This window comes from Melanerpes formicivorus, unplaced genomic scaffold (genome assembly GCF_026170545.1).
Source record: "Melanerpes formicivorus ecotype bairdi unplaced genomic scaffold, bMelFor1.0.p_v2 SCAF_17, whole genome shotgun sequence".
Taxonomy (NCBI): domain Eukaryota; kingdom Metazoa; phylum Chordata; class Aves; order Piciformes; family Picidae; genus Melanerpes; species Melanerpes formicivorus.
Genome location: NW_027142369.1, coordinates 611,259 through 627,892, shown reverse-complemented (window position 1 = coordinate 627,892; position 16,634 = coordinate 611,259). Strand labels below are relative to the sequence as shown.

Here is a 16,634-nt window from a genome sequence, read left to right as displayed (position 1 = left end):
TTTAACTATTCACCCTTATACACATGCTAGAAAACATGCAGCTGCATCTAATGTCCCACAGTCACTTCTGGACTGCTCAACAATAAGTGGTATAACAGGCCGAAGTAGGACATAGGTGTTGGCGATATAAGGGTTACTAGGAGGCACATCGTTATGTTGGCATTGTGAGTGATAACAAATCTCACAGTGAAAGAGAGAGTACATCACAGCACCATACAAAGCTACTAGATATAATTCAAATTCAGGAAGAAGGGCAGCTTAAAACTACCTGATGTCTATACCAAGTTTGTGGCCTTCTGTTGTAGGGTTGGAAGGGTAAGGCCAAAAAGCCTCCTCCCTCCCCCCTGTAAAGTAAAGGGAAAGAAAAATTGAAGGGAAAGGGGAAAAAAAAAATCTCACAGCTGAATTAGCAAAGCAATAGGTGCTGTATATTTACAAAAGCAATAGAGGATATGCAGGGGAATTTACAGAATACCAACTTCCGACCACCATATTGCCTTTCTTAAGGGGACAGCCTCAACTGGTCACACCTTCTCAAGGTAATGCCCAAAACAAGACATGCGGACGCAGCCACTGGCATAGGCAGAGCCCTTAAGTTCCTCAGCAGCGTGGTACAGCCAGACACCTGGAACAACAGTTCACTGTGCAGCTGAGTCACAACCCTCCACACGTTCATGCACTCTTGCACTCACCAATATACAGCACCATGGACATCTCCTATACACACAAAATTGTTGCTAATGAATAGCATTAGATGGCTTTTGCAACACCTTGGTTAAGACACTAACTTCAGCCACACATCTTGCACTATGGCACTTAGGATATTCATCCTGATGACATCTGTCAGTATTTTCCCAGTACCCTTTTAAACACACAGCATCAAAACCCTGTGCTTACTGTCTCATCCTCTTTCTGTAATAAAAAAACCAGACTTTTTCCTTAAAGCCTGCAGTGGACATTTCATTGCTGGGCCAGTATGTCTCCACCTACGTCAGATGAACGATGGGAAGTTTGGGGATGTAAAAACTTCATCAAGTGCGAATTAAGCTGCTGAAATATCACAGATGGAAGACGCACATGCAAAAGCACCGAAGCAAAGGCCGCAGCTTGAATTGTTGTTGTAATCCTTTGCCACATGCCTACAGAAAGCCTGACGACAGCTAAGCTGTCAACGTGCTTTCATACCGCCCGTCTTGCTGACCAGTTTTTGTTTTTCTGTACTCCCCCAGTTATTTGTGTCCATCTGTTGTCTCCTGTCTCATCCTTAGCTTGCTGGCTCTTTGGGGCAGGGAACATTTTTTGCCCTGCATTTGAACCAGGATTGTGTAGGTGCGACTACAATAGGCAAAGATAATAATAACAACAATAATTAGGTTATTTCTTACTATCTCCTTGGGTTGGAATGCTTCCCTCCTGACTTCACAGCAGTATTCATAAACAATTATTACTTGGTGCAACATGGGGCCTCATAAACAAATAATTACATCCCAGCCTACCTTTGACCATTTCACCAGTCATCCTCCGAGGCCTGAATCTGCTGAGCTCTCCATATGCTGCAAATGATGAGGGTGTGTGAAGTGAGCTCCAGAAGAAGATATTAGCCTTTCTGTGCAGCAGGACATATAACCCTTGCATTTTCCTTGGACAGAACAAGCTTCCTACACACAAACAGTTGCCTCCTACTTGTGTGTCAACCCTGACTCACTTCTAGTGCCACTCACTCTGAAGAATGGCAAGAGCCTCAGTTACAAGTTTAGGTAAGCAGACAGAAAATGGTTGTATCATACACTGTGCACACACGTAGTGGCCAAGCCCAACACTAGCTCAAGTTCAACAAGCATATATTACTGGATGATCTGTTAAATTAAAGGGAGAAGTTTCCTTCCTTGTGGTTTGTTAGGGAAACCAGCTTTACACACTGGAGTTGTTCAAGAATTCACTCCCAGGCCCAACTTGCTCCAGACAGGCTGTTCATGTAAATTTAAGATTCAGGAAAGGATAGAAGTAAAACACCACACAGTATGTCTTGGACTGCTTTCTAGTAGCCATTTAAAGGTTTTCCTGAATCCTCAGGGAAGAAAAGCCTCAGTTCTTGAGTAATTTCCTCCTCTCTGGAAGTGTCATAAGTTCCTTTTGTGAGTACTGAAGTATATCGTAGGATCATTCAAGTTGGAAAAGACCCCTGGGATCATCAAGCCCAACCACTGACCCTACTCTACAAAGTTCACCCCTAAACCATAGCCCTAAGCACCACATCTACACGGCCTCTAAACACATCCAGGGATGGTGATTCAACCACCTCCCTCAGAAGCCTATACCAATGTCTGACCACTATTCTGTGAAAAACATTTTCCTTATGTCCAGCCTAAACTAACCCTGTTGCAGCTTGAAGCAATCTTTACTGAATCAGGCTTTAGACTCCTTCTTCTCAAATCCACTGGCTGCTAACGCACCTCCTTGCAATGTCTAATCCACACTATTCCACTTTAGGCAACTAGAAGAAAAGATGTTGTAGAGAGAAAAATCCTTTGCCCTTGACCACCACATCTGATGGAAGAGCACAGGAAAATCATCTTATAGTAACTGTGACAAACCACACAAACCTGCATTGTTTTTTAACAGGTGAAAGCAGAAGTGTAAGTCTTCTTTTCCATCTCCAAATCACTTCTCAAAATCTTCCCCTTGTAAATTACTCAATAACTAGGGTAAGAGTTTCTAACAACTTCCATTTCCTACTTACAGGGATGCAGAAAGCTGGGCCAGCCCTTTGCTTGTTTGTTATCTCCACAAATAGAAAGGCTTATAGTGCTGGATGCTAATGTGACAGCGCCAAACGCACAAACTCCCGCAGGCCTTTTTGAGACATGCAGTGTAAAACTGGATAGTGCTAGGGGCACAGAAGGTGCTGCAGGGGCATTTGCAGAGCAATTGTTTCATCCTGGCCCTGCCTCCCCATGCTCCCATCAGAACTGCCAATAAGGGGAAAAGCCTGCTTTTCAGGAAGTGCAAGAGGTACTGGAACCAGACATCAGGAGTTCAGGCAGCCCAGTCCCCTTCTGAAGACATCGAAATTGCAACAAAATCTAGATAAAATTCAGTGCACCTGTGTCATCTGCTCTTAAAATTCTCTGTGATGAGGGTACTACAATCTCTCTCAGGAAGCTGTTTTCATGCTTAACTATATGAATGCTCACAAAGCTATTCCTAGCACCTATTCTCCACATCTTCCTTGCTACAAATTAAGCTGATTACTTCGTCTCCTATCCCCAATGGACACAGAGAACAATTAATCACTGCCTTCTTAAAACAAGCTTTTAAATATTGGAAGACTTCTCATGTCCCTCATCATTCTTCTCTCTACACTACACCAAGCCAGTTCTTAAGAGTCTTTACTTCCAAGTGGTGCTTGTCACTCTGTCTCTTCTCTCCTCTCCTCATCTCCTTCCACAGTTTCTGGGTTTGCTGCTTGAATTGGAGCAGTGCTCTCCTGTGCCTTCCACAGTGGCTGCTAGAGTAGAAAAACTACTGCCAGTGTGCTCCACATGACACTCCTGTTAAATATACCCTGAGATTTGCCTTTTTGCAACGTCACCACACTGTTGACTCACATTCAGTCTCTGACTCACTATAGTACCTCCCAGATCCCTTTCTGCAGTTCTGTTGCCTGGCTTGTTATCCCCCATTTTACTTGTTGGAATTTGATTTCACCTTGCCAAGTGCAGTACTTTTCATTTGTCTTTAACAAACTTCTTACCAAATTTTGAGCAATTTTCAGTTTAATAGGTTTATGCCCTATGCTGTGCCAAGAAAGCAGATGAACTTCCTGCCTCGTGTTACACTTGAGCAGCAAAGTGAGCACAAAGGAAGAACTGCTGCTTTCAGGCAAACTTCTTAAAAGAGTTACTGTCTTATCAAAAACCTAACAATTTATTACTCCCTCTTCACTCTGCATTTCTACGTGATACACTGTGGTTTAGTAGAGAAGGAGTAGATCACTCTAGTCTCACAAAATGTTTATTCAATAAAATTACAATCCACTGCCAAAAAAACTTTGCAACATCCTAGGCACCACGTCCCTCTGATCAAAGTTAGTACCAAACAGAGCTGCTAGGTTCATATCAACCAACAAGGAAGACAAGGTGCATATTTAAAAAAATATAATTACCTTCAGCTAAATCCTTAAGATCTGGCTCAAGAAAATTATGCCTTTTGGTCCACTGTTGTTAGATACAACTTCAATATGTGGTCATGCAGTTGGACTAGATAACCATTGTAGATCCCATGCAGCTGGAACTATTTTGTGCTCAAGTACACAAAAACTTTCTTTCAAGGAAATCATAATCCTTTAAAAACTATCCATCCACTGAAAAGTCAAAATTAGGAAATGGCTAGTATGAAAAAACTGGTTTGACACATTCTGAGAAAGAAATCCAAACTTCTGCTTAATATTTAAGGGCCACCCTGACTGCTCTGCTGACACTTCATAGTATTCAAGTGATGTTCATGGTCATGAATCAATACAATATGAGGGCCACCTGGCTGAAAAGCAGCTTTGCAGAAAAGGGCCTGGGAGTCCTGGTGGAAAACTAACTGAACATCAGACAGTAATGTTCCCTTGCACAGAAGGTGGCTACTGGTACCCCAGGCTGTATTAGGAGTGCTGTCAGTAGGATAAAGAAGGCAATTCTTCCCCTCTGCTGAGGCCAAACATGGAGTATTGTGTGCAGCTCTGGGGGCCCCAGTACATGAGAGAGATGGAGATAATGAGGAGACTCCAACAAAGGGCCACAGAGGATTAAGGACATCTCTTACACAAGGAAAGGCTGGGAGAGTTGGGACTGTGTAGCCTGGAGAAGTAAAGGCTTGGGGAGAATCTTACCAATGTACATAAATATGTGAAGGGAGGGTGTAATGAGGACAGAGCCAGGCTCATTGTAGCGCTGCTTAGTGACAGGACCAGAGGTAAAAAGTACAAACTGAGATACAGGAGGTGCTATCTGAACATCAGGAAACACTTTTCTATTGTGAGGTTGTGCCTTGTCACACATTTCCCAGGGAAGTTGTGAAGTCTCCCTGCTTGATAATATTCAAAAGTTGTCTGGACATGTCCATATTTTTGACATGGCCCTGCTTGAGCAAGGGGATGGATCAGATGATGTTCAGAAGTCACTCCCAACCTCAACCATTCTGTTATTCTGTGAGTTTCATCAGCCATCAACAAGTCAAAAATTCCCCTGGAAAATAGTTGATGATGATGAGTATGATTTAATCTGTTCTTTTTCATATGTGTCCTGATGCTACAGCAGATCCTCCTGTAGTACAGTATTGCAAATGGTGCAGAAAGGAATTTAGTAGCCAGGATGGGTCTCTTTCTCAGGACAATGCTGCCATTTCACTCATTGCATGAGCTGATTGAGGTCTTTGTGGCATCACTTTCATTCAGACTTATGCAGTGCTCAGAAAGGTCAGACAGGTTATGGTCTCCTTTCCATTATCTCTCAGAACTACAGAAGACAGAAAGGCACAGTGGTCAAAATAATTCAAATTGAACTGTTTAATGCTGTGAGAATATATTGCATATATCAGCAGAGAGGTTTATTCCAGAGAAGATCTCACACTAGAGCAAGGATTCCTGTCTTCCCTCTGCATCTCTAACACCTGGAAGCACAAAAGGAGGGCAGCATAGCCTCCCACCGACTCTTCCAGTCTAATGAACAGAACAGAGTTCAACCAAGCAAGGGAGGGAGACACCACAATCTTGTCTCACCTTCTAGTGCACTGATGACTAGAAGAGAGACCGTTAAATGTGCACATCACAATCTCATATCCATGTTCAATGACTGACTTATCCACATGCAGTAAATGAAGGTCAGTTAAGCTGCTAGACATCTGCAAGTAATGAGAGCAAGTATGCCTTTATGATTGGTGCCTTAACTTGGACCACAGCTTAATTAATTTATAGACACAACAGTAACTACTAGAGTAGAAAATCAGGAGAGCTCCAAACTGAACAGAAACTCTCTTAAACATTAACATGACTTGAAAAATCTCTATTTCACTGTTTCATAAAAATTAAGTATGTCATTACTTGTAAGAAAATACAGTTGACTACCTAGTAACTCCTTAGTACACATCAGTTGAAAACTATGCAGCTACAGAAGGAACAAGGTTCCCCCTTGAGACAACTGAAGGACTCCAAACTCAAGGCAGACAGGGTTTTTCTCCAGCCCCTTCCTTGCTTCCTTCCATGACTGGTCATGAAGAGAGCTGACAGAAGGCCCTTCCACACATTCCTCACCAGATCCTGTTCCTCTACACTCCATTTAGTTTCTGCACTTCAAGCAGATTCCTTTTTCCCCTGAAATCAATGTTTAATTAACACATTATTGGGAAAGGGAAAAAAAAAAGAAAAAAGGCTGCAACAGCAGACTGAAATGAAGCCAGCACCTCCCTGCTCTGCAGATGCAGCCAGGCCCATCAGACAGTTACCCTGCTGGAGAGTTCTTCCCCTCCTCATCCTCCTCCAGCTGCCAGCAAGCATCACCCTCTTGCTTAGTTACTTTCCATTCCATCTCCACAGGAATCTTCCTTTCCTTACAAGTGGTTTATAACAACAGGAAGGGAGTAGAAGGTGAGCAAGTGTTCCCTCGGTAGCCTCACAGTATGACTAGTGCCTCACCTTTAAACCAGCCACTCCATGGGAGCAGCACACCGATTCCCCTGACAGCAGCCCCCACCAACACAGCACTAGACTCAGCAGCACAGCAGAAACAGCATGGTATGTTTTGTCATGAGTAGATGCTCCCAGGGTCAAACTCACAGATTCTGGAACTATGTGCAGCTGTGTGTACCCAAAGGCGGTGGAGAAGCTACCAGCAGCTTCAGAAGCTTTACATCATACTTCCCTTCATCCTCATCAATTATTATTCCATCCCATTCTTTGGCTCTTATCCAGCTGCTGGAAGGTACCTGGATGCAGGGAATGCTGCAGCACTGTCAAGGGCATTACAAGGCAGCCCTAGGCCTTGGGCACCCTACCTGATAAGCACCCAGGTACCCTCACACTACAGGGCGGTGCAGCAGGCACGAGACAATGGAGTCCATGAGCTCCTCAGCCAGGCTGCCCTAGTTACAAGAGAAGACATCAGGATCTTTGAAAGAGTCTACTATCCCAGCACTGTGATTCCCAGGATCCAAAGCTACTAGTGTTAATTAGTTGCTGTGATGTGATGGATGACAAGCAGAAGGGCCAGGAGTGACACAAGCAGATTGTGTTTGAAATAAGCCATCCCTCACCATCAAGGGCAGAGGAAAGGAATTTGTAAAAGGACAGGAGCGGAGCACACCACTGAGAGACAAAAGGTATGCTGACAGAGTCCCCCTCACCCTGATGTTCCCTTCCCAACACCTGCCAGCAGACAAGAAACAGGCAGAGGAGCATGCCTGGAAGAGAATTTAGACACAGGGCTGTAAGACACAAGGGGAAATCTCTAAGAGACACAGGGGAGCAACACAGATGAACAGCTAATTCACTCACTACTGGCCACATTTCAAAGTTCAACTTCAGATGGCAGTGCAAACACCTTCACTATCCTCTACAAAGCCACATGGCAACACCTCCAGCATGCCAGGGTCCTGAGAGGCTGCAGACTTCAGCACAGATGGAGGACTCTGCCAAGTTGGCTGTGTGACATATAGTTTCCAACAGCTGTCCAGTGTGCAGAGTACCTTTTTCTGTAACTGACAAGAGAAATTGTATCCCCACCTTCCCTTAAGGAAGGAAAGCAGGACCTTCCAACACCACTGGTTTATTTCCACTAGGAGTGCAGGGAAACGGCACATCATTTCTGCTAGACCTCAGTAAAACCACACACAGGCTAGTCCAACCCAAAGCTGTGACTCCTCCATGACACAGAAGAAAAAAAAAGGGGAAAAAAAGGCACAAATGCAGGGCACTAAAAATGCCATTACCACACACAAGAAAAGCAAAACACAATTCTCCCATGCTGCCCTTCTACTAACATATCTTGGTCTGTCTGTTTAGGTTGGCAGTGAGTGATCAAAACACTATCTTGGATTCTCAGAAGAAAAAAGAAAGCAAACCTGATTCAAGATTATGTAGTGTGCTGGTTTCAAGAAGCTACCAATCCCTCTAGCATGTTGGTTTCTGAAATGTAAAATATCTCCTTTATCACCTGCTGCATGAATTAAGAGCCAACTCTGCTAGACTGACAGGCTCTGCTATTAACTAGAAGAGGGGGACAAGGGGGAGAAGCAAGCTGATAAAAATTTCCAAAGATTAACCGAAATTTGGGTAATTTCTTGCTCCAGCTGCACTGGCAGTAATCCCAAAATAAAGCCTGCCTCCACTTCATGATGGTGGGGGCAGGGACAGATTAAGCTGGATGTATTTTGGTTTAAAATTAAACACCATGTTTCTTGAATCACCATCAGAGGCCATCCCTTGTATTGGCTTTTGGTCAGCACAAAACTTCTGGCTCATTTAGTTTGTTCTTAGCCAGATACATGTGTCTCCCTGTCCTTCATACAACATATCACAGCTCAGCCAGTATCCAGACCTCCACCTGCACATACCTAGAGAACTGAAGAAGGGGCAAAGGAAAACAGATAAAGAGGGAAAAACACATTCCACTTCTCAAGAGAGGTAAACTCAAGAGCCCCAGAGGAGGCTGCAGAAAACAAAAGCAAGAAGTTCAGTAGATCCACCAAAATACCACTGCTGCTACAAGAAAGGGACTAAATTTTCCCTTCCCAGAAATACCCCAGACAACAGCCAGAAGATTTTGTGCCATTTGAAGACGTCCTCTAGGTTAGGGCCTTAAATCCAATCCCAGCACAAAGAGAATAACAGTTGCCTGCACCTAATAGCTTGGTAACTTGGAGGAGGGGGGAGAGAATAAGGGAGGGAAGATGTATACTTATTTTCTTTTTGCACAGGGATTTGAGGCTTAAAAATCCATCATCCTCACTATCACAAATTACCCCTGGCACCACCTCTCACCCTCCAAATGCTCTGCAGGAACAGAGTTGCTTCTCACTTCAAAGGTGCCAATCATTCTAAGTTCCAGCATTATGTGAATTTCACTCTGGTCTGTTGGTTGTGCAAACTCAAGGAAGTTCAAAACACCACAGTCAGGAACTGACGAGCTACAAAACTCACACTGCAGTCATGGAAGTTTACCTACAATAACATTTTTTCTCAACCTTTCCTACTCCTGCTAACAAATAATTTATAAACAGAGGTTCACTGTGCCACGAGAACACACTAGTACCTTAACCACCGGGGAAATAGAGGAATCATTAAACCAGGGTCCACCTTCACCCTGCAGGGTACCAGAGTGGAGCAGGCACATAGGCCCTGCAGCACCCTCTGCCTGTTGCTCAGCTGGCCACTGCATCATCTTCACTGGCCTACAAGAACAGGAGCTGCAGCATGACATCCATTTCTGAAGTGAGTGGGGTGAAGGGGAGGGCAGGGACAGATCAGTAAGTAACTACTGGTGAAGCTGGACAGGTGGGACAAAACTGGGTCTGGTCAGCATAGAGCAGGGGACCAGGGAAAACTAACATCTCTCTAAGCATCACTCACAGCAACTGTATAGGGCACCAGACCACACCCTTGCCCCATCTTCCTAGATGTAGTTCACTATTGCACCTCAAGGTCAGAGAGAAGGAAACAAAGCAAAAGGCAAACAACAATAGCCCTGGACAGATCTATTTATTCAGCTTTTGCTATTGCTCCATAAAGTGGAAAGATCCAGAAATACGGAGACCTCTGAGCAGGCACAGCCACACACAAGAGATGAGAAGCAGCAGCTGACAACTGCAAGAGAACATACTTCCCCCAGCTCCCCTCCACCTGGGTGTGAGCAGCCCATGGCCAAACAAGGAGGTCCTTGACACTCAGAGATGGGGGGTGCTGAGCAGGATTGCAAGCCTCAGAAAAGGTCCTGACCTGCTTGATATTCAAGTAAAGCCTCTCTCTCACTGCCTCATGTCCCCCAACCCTGCAGACCAGCCACCCGCACCACCTGCTGAGGCTTGCTGGGCCTTTTTCCAGGTTCTAGGTGGGGGAAAGAAGAAAAGCAGAAAGGGATGGAGGAAGAGATTCCCATTTTCCTTTGCTCTCCCCCTCCCCAGCCTTTTCTGTGCTCTACTCGGTCCCGAAAAGCTGTGGCTCTCCTGCACATTGTACAGCAGAAACACAAGGAGCTTTTCCCCCGCCTCTCTTGATTCGCCACCCTCCAGCCTGTGGCAGGGACTGCATGGAAATGGCGATATTCCTGTATCATCTGGATCAACAGCACGGATAAGCTCAAAGAGGGCAAGGGAGGATGGCACAGGAGGATGAGGCGAGAAGGCTTTGTTTGGACCTGGCTCCAGTGCAGCACACCCCCTCTCTCCATCTCAATGCCCTCCAGCTCGGACACGCAAGGAAGCACTGGGGAAGGAGGGGGCCTAGGGTGCTTATGAATTTTGTTTCCCCCATTAAGGGGCTGGCTCACACCCCTGAGCATGCCTGGCTCTGTTGGAGCTCCCTGGAGTAACCTTTATTCCAGTGTGTCGCAAGCATGTATTTCACGGATGGTTACACTGAATCATTATCACCAGACGTTCATTTGACCAAAATAATGTTATTAGCGTCGTCAGGTCCATTTTCCCCCCACCCAATTCCTCCCTCCCCAGTACACATACACTCCCTCCAACCCCTGGGTCCCTGCCATCCACACAGGGCACACCCCTCCCCAACACAAAAATCTCATGATGTGTGACACAATGTCCAGGGAAAGAGAGCGGCAGGATGGGCTGGCGAAATGGCTGGACGTGCCTTTGGCATTTACTGCGCTCCCTGCCCTGTGCCAGTGTTTATCAGCCGTGCACACACGTACGCAGAGACACGCACACAGAAATCGGAATTAAATCAGGGCCTGTCTTCGGTGCATCACGGCGGTGTGCGAGTGCCCGCACGCGTGCCCGAGGTGCGGCCACCGTCCTATCGGGACCCCAGATCTGTGTGGCATGAAGCAGAGGTCATTGTGCCACTGTTGTGATGCACTAAAAAAAAATAAATAAAAAAAGGGGAGAAAAAAAAAAATCCGCAGAGCCATCAGGATGTAACACAGAATTTTCTCGTCGAGGGACAAGAAACCTTCGGGGGGGTGGGGGCTGGGAGGAGGAAAGCGGGTGTGTGGATGTGGGGGGGAGGATGGAGGGAAATGGCAGAAAATGGGGAGGAAAGCGAAGAATACAAAGCTCCACTTCGCTAATCCAAGATAGACAATCTATCCCTTCCCCCCCTCTCTACGCCCTCCCTCCCCCCAAAATGTTGGTGCAGATGGATTTCTGTATCTTGGTTTTGCAGCAGTGGGTCTAATGACTCCCATACCAAGCCCCCTCCCTATGATAACCCCTCCTACTAATTTTTTTCAGCGCGGGCTGAAGAATAATGTGTTTTTAGAGATAATGGGGGTTTATAAAAAGGAAAGAAGGGACGCAGCGCAGACATTATGCGAATAAGCTACTCCCCGCATCACCCCCATCTTCCCCCAACCACACATCCCGACTTCACCCCCTCCCACCATTCTCCAGCCTTCCCCACCAGCTCCCCCAAGGAAAGGAAAAAACCCACAACGCGATCTGGGGAGCCGATCTCAAAATCCCAAGCACTAATCCGCTCGAATTTGTTCTTCCCCTTATATAAGCAGCAGCACGTCAACATGTTCAGTGGAAACGCAGCGTAAAATGAGGCCAGGCTACAGCCATGGAACAGGGGTGATATCGGCAGATATCGCTTCTATCGAGAAGCCATCACCACCAGGATGAGGAAATCAAGTGTTGGGCTTTCGGCCATTCCATTCCTTCACTTATTTATTTTTCAACGCTTAGTCTAATTTTATTTCGTTTCCTTTTTGGTTTCACTCCACTCCATTTTTCAAAAGGACAAAACTGAAATAAATAATTAAAAACCTAGAGACATACCCCACCGGAAGGTGCCCGAATGCTCCAGAAAGAGAACCCTCACCTCCTAACTTCCTTTTTTTTGCTGTTGTTGTTTTGGTTTGTTTTTTTGTTTTTTTTAAACAAATAAATGCAATCCTGTTGCTGCCATTATCTTCAAACTTCCAACCTCTCCAGCTGCACCTCCCTATCCCCCAAAACCAGACACTTTATGTTAGACAGGGATGAATGCTTAAGAAACTGCCCAAGACAAAAAAGAAACCGATAGGAAAAAAATGGAAAATTACATCCATACAATCCCCTGGTGCGTTCAGCTGACAAAGTGTGCCCAGTATCAAAACCAAGAGCAATAAGCTCTGCAACCTCCTCCTCCCTTAAATGCTAATAACCCTTAGGAAAAAAAAAAACTTACCCAACTTAACACTGATGACCATTTTAACTTAAACCGGTGACAGACGTAACACCCTTCTGGCTCACGTTACAATTAATAACTGACTGTATTATCACGGCCAGAAAAACCTTTTGTGATCAATTTCCCCCCAACCTACTCAACATCTCTCTTAGACTTCTCACCAGTCTAGTTAAAAGTTCACCCCTCACAAAAAAAAGAAGAGAAAAGGAGAGCCCCTCCAGACGTGTAACAAGCAGGTATTGGTGAGCGGTTGTTTCACTAATCGCCTTTTTCAGAAGGTCTGTGTGTGCTTGCCACAAAACAATTGTGTGCAATAAAGAAAAATAATACAGAAGGAACAATTAATATTTAGCTAAACCAGAAATAATTTTTTTTTTTAAGTATTTGCCCCCCCCAAAAAAAAAATAAAAAAGGGCATGGAAGAATTTAATCATCGAAAGGTGGAAAGAGAGCTTGGAAAAGCAAAAGGCTGGAAGTGTCCTTGTTGTTTTTTTTTTAAAATGATTTGATGTTTTTAGCCTGGGTTCTGCCTCCCCTGATCCTTGGCTTTTTCTGCCGCTGATCTCACGCATAATCTTTTTTTTTTATTGTTTTCTTTGTGGGGGGAGACGTCAGGAAAAAGAAGAAAAAAAAAACCACAACTAAATTTGAAAGAAAAAGATTTCTGTTTGAAGAAAATGCATCCTCAAAGAGCAGTGGTTAGATATGTTATTTCCTAGCTACAAAAAAAAACCAAGAGACTGCAATTAAAATAAATTTAAAGAGTAAGCAAAAGACAAGTCACCTGCAAAGCACCGGAGTCAGTGCCCTTAGGTAGGAGAATTACATCACTCCCTGACTGAACGATGTTTTCTTTTAAATCCTAAAGTAGAAGGATTTTATTTTTTTCAGAAAAGGAAAGAAGGGGGAAAAAAAATAAACCCCAAAAGCCACGAAATCAAAAAGAACCCAACCCAAACCCAAACGCTCAACCATCCCATACATCTTGCACGAAGAAAGCATTGAACCAACCTTTAAGGTCACTGACTGCCTGAAAACCCACAGCAGTCGCTCACGGTGGAAGTTTTCAGGCAAGACGGCTACTAAATCATTAATACAAACAAATGGAAGGCGGGGAAGAAAGGCGCTACAGTAATAGATCCAAAGACTTGGAATAGGAAAAAATATTAAAGGAAAAAAACTTTCATCTTCAGCCTCTCTTCTTTCCTCATTAATATTTTTTTTTAATAAATCCTTATGCCTTTGGCAAACCGTGGGCTCTTACTAAGCATCACCCTGCTGTAACTCAGCGTAGTATCGTCTTCTCTTTCGTCAGGCTCCCCCGTTTTCCACTCCGAAAAGCCCCGATGTGGGAACCGTGATTTCCCAAAAAGTCGGGCAAAAGAAGCCGGGGCCGGAGCGTCCCGGGAGGTCGGTGCGCGCCCACTCCGCCCGGGTGGACAGCGCCCAGCCCCGCCGGGGTAGCGGGAAACGGGGAGACAGATAAAACGATCCGAAATAGTTGCCGTGAGGGAGGTCAGGAGCAACCCACCCGCGGAGCTCAGGAGCGGCGGCGCCCGGCGCCCGCCGGGCGGGTAGCCCCCACCGATCCGTGCGGTGCCGAGCCGGGCCGTGCCGTGCCGCCCCCCGCCCGCCGCCCCCTCTCACCTCCGCAGCCGGGCGGCCACCGGCCGTCGCGCCAACTCGCGGCAAGCCTCCGCTGCGGGGCAGGGGGCTCCAGGGTTGCCCCGGCCGCGGAGACTTCTGGGGGTCCCGGGGAGGCGAGGCTGGGCTGGGCTGGGCTGGCCAAGCCGCGCCGAGCCGAGCCAGCCGCGGGCGGAGCTGCGCAGGGCTGAGCGCGCCGCGGTGCCGGAGCAGCCCGAGCCCCGCGCACGCCGCCGCCGCCCCCTGTCGCCGCGCCCGCCCGGCCCGGCCCCGGCTTTTAAAGAGACCGCTGGCCCGCGCCCCCAGTACCCCGACACGGGTCGGCAGTTGGCACGATCCCGGACAGGGGCAGCAACGCTCCTTCGGGCTTCTGCGCCCGGGCTTGCGGCGGGGCCGCCGCCTCCTCCAGGGAAGGAGGTGGGATGGTTTCCTTCGGCCCCGACCCCCCCAGCGCCTTACTCCTCGAGCGCTGCCTCACCGGAGCGGCACGGCAAGGGGCACTTGGGCTCTTCTGCTCACAGCAAGAGAAGGGGGAGAGATAACAGCGCGTTTGTACCTTCTAGAGTTTGCCAGTGCTACAGAAGCGAGCAGGGACCTGCCACCTGAGCAGCAGGTACCGCCTTCTTCAGACGATCGCCTCCGGGATCCCTCCAAAACCCTTGAAGTTCACAAATAGTTTTCCCTCTAGCTCAGACTTTGACCCAAACCTGCCGGGCATTTCAAGTCAGTTTGTGCACTGCCAGTTTCATTCAAACCAGGTACTACGTTTCTTTGTTACCTTGTACAAATCTCTCAAACTTTTTATCCACTCTTTTCTTCATTTGTAAAACCATGGCACCAAGCATCGACTGCACTGGGGTCAGTATTTCCTTCACAGTGTACATCATAAATACTGTTATTTATCATCACTATTAGCACTTAGCACCAGCAAACAATGTAAGTCAACGTGCCTTCTCTGAGGAACGTCTGTGTGAACGCTTTCAATGTGTTATCATGCTGAAAGCCCACCCCAGAGAAGACTATCAGGCAGGAACCAACACTAAGCGTGTAAAGTGCACACAAAACCAAAAGTGAGAAATGAAACTCTGTGGTCCTTCTTTCCAGACCCTATGGTCTTGGTAAAATTTGTGTACAGTGCTCATACTACAGTGTCAGATGCTCAGAAATACATCCACCCTAGGGACAGACTGGGAAGCTATTTGCCTTTCCTTTCCCTTATGGCCAGGTATTCAAAGATTTTTGTCCTTTTCTACATTTTGTGTAACTGACAGCCTACTCACAGCACTCAATAAATAATAATTCTTGTATACAGTATGTATTGATCACTTTGCTCACTACCAAAATGCAGCTGTGCCTGAGGTGGATAATAGCCACACAGAAACACTAAATAGTAGTTTCAAGTAAGATTAGGAGGCCCTTACAAGGTTTCTCTTGAAAACATAGTCCTTTACAATCCCTAACAAATTTGGATACATGCACAGAGAGGATAATGTTCATCTATTTCAACAAGGTGACAATGGTCCAGCAAAGAGGTATCTTCCCAACTGAAAATCATCATCCCAAGAGCAGAAGTCATCCCTTTAGATGTCTAAGCAAAGACAGGTCATTGTTAAGATTCCTGTTTCATATGGAGAACACAATGCAGTGAGAACTCTCAATCTCTCCTCAGGGTATGGGATTAGATCCTGGTCTCAATTACTGTGAAGAAAATCAGGTATTATTTTGTTTACTTCAATAGCTAACTTCACATTTAAAATACACAACTGCCAACAGAATCTGTTTTATACTACCTTGTATCCCCTGATGATAGTTCTGCCAAGCTAGCATTTTGGTGCTTGCAGTTTATCGAAGTACTGATTTGAGGAGGTAGTCATCTGAAACTGCACCACCTCTCCCCCTTCACTCTCCAAGGTCTTCTGAGACCATGTGCATACATATTTGCTTCATATTTTAACCTGGTTGCCTACCACCAGAGTATCTTCCATGTAAAGATCACTGACAACCACTAGTTCTGAGGTAAATCATCTTCAGCATGTACCCTGAGAGAAAAACAAACTAGCAATGGCAGCTTATAGCCACCTTAATCACAAAAGGTAAAGTGAGCCCAAGAAGATCTGGAGGAACCAAGTTAGTTTTCATCCACACACTATTCTTTCCAATCTGAAAAGAAAAAAAAAAAAAGAAAAAAAAGAAAAACCTGGGGCCTCAATGCATGAAATATTTATGAATCAGAAAGAGGGATAGGAGACTTGATCTAACCTAAGAGCTTCTAGTCAGAGTGCTATAAATGAACCAAGGAAGATAACTGCTTTGGAAATAAAAAAATAAGAATATTTCTGTGCATAACTCGGACACACAGGCCTCTGCTGCTGAAAAATTGTTACAGTTAGGCACCAAAATAGCAGCCATCATTTTATAAATAGGTAGAGAGTAGTGAGAATATTAGAAGAACAGGGAAGTTTCTTTGAGGTTGCAAGGCACCCCTTTGCTGTTGTGTGGAACAAAACAGAGGCAAGAGGAAAGCAGTGCCATACAAGGAGTTCTTTGCCCAGCAAGCCATACCCTAACTGACAGACAGCAGAGCAGATTGATCCAACCA

General features: G+C 45.8%; 1 protein-coding gene across 35 annotated transcripts in view; it reads right to left on the bottom strand.

Annotated features, from left to right (window-relative positions):
- NRXN3 (neurexin 3) overlaps window positions 1-14,148 on the bottom strand; it is a 1,031,515-nt gene extending 1,017,367 nt beyond the window's left edge. For 9 of the 35 annotated variants that reach the window (XM_068148667.1, XM_068148671.1, XM_068148669.1 and 6 more), the window contains exon 1: window positions 14,039-14,141. The gene's annotated coding sequence lies outside the window, so the exon portion shown is untranslated. Of the gene's footprint in view, window positions 1-13,402; window positions 13,467-14,038 lie in introns of those variants that run through there. The other 26 variants (XM_068148665.1, XM_068148675.1, XM_068148676.1 and 23 more) reach the window with 7 other exon arrangements.
- Between the last annotated feature and the right edge of the window lie 2,486 nt (window positions 14,149-16,634).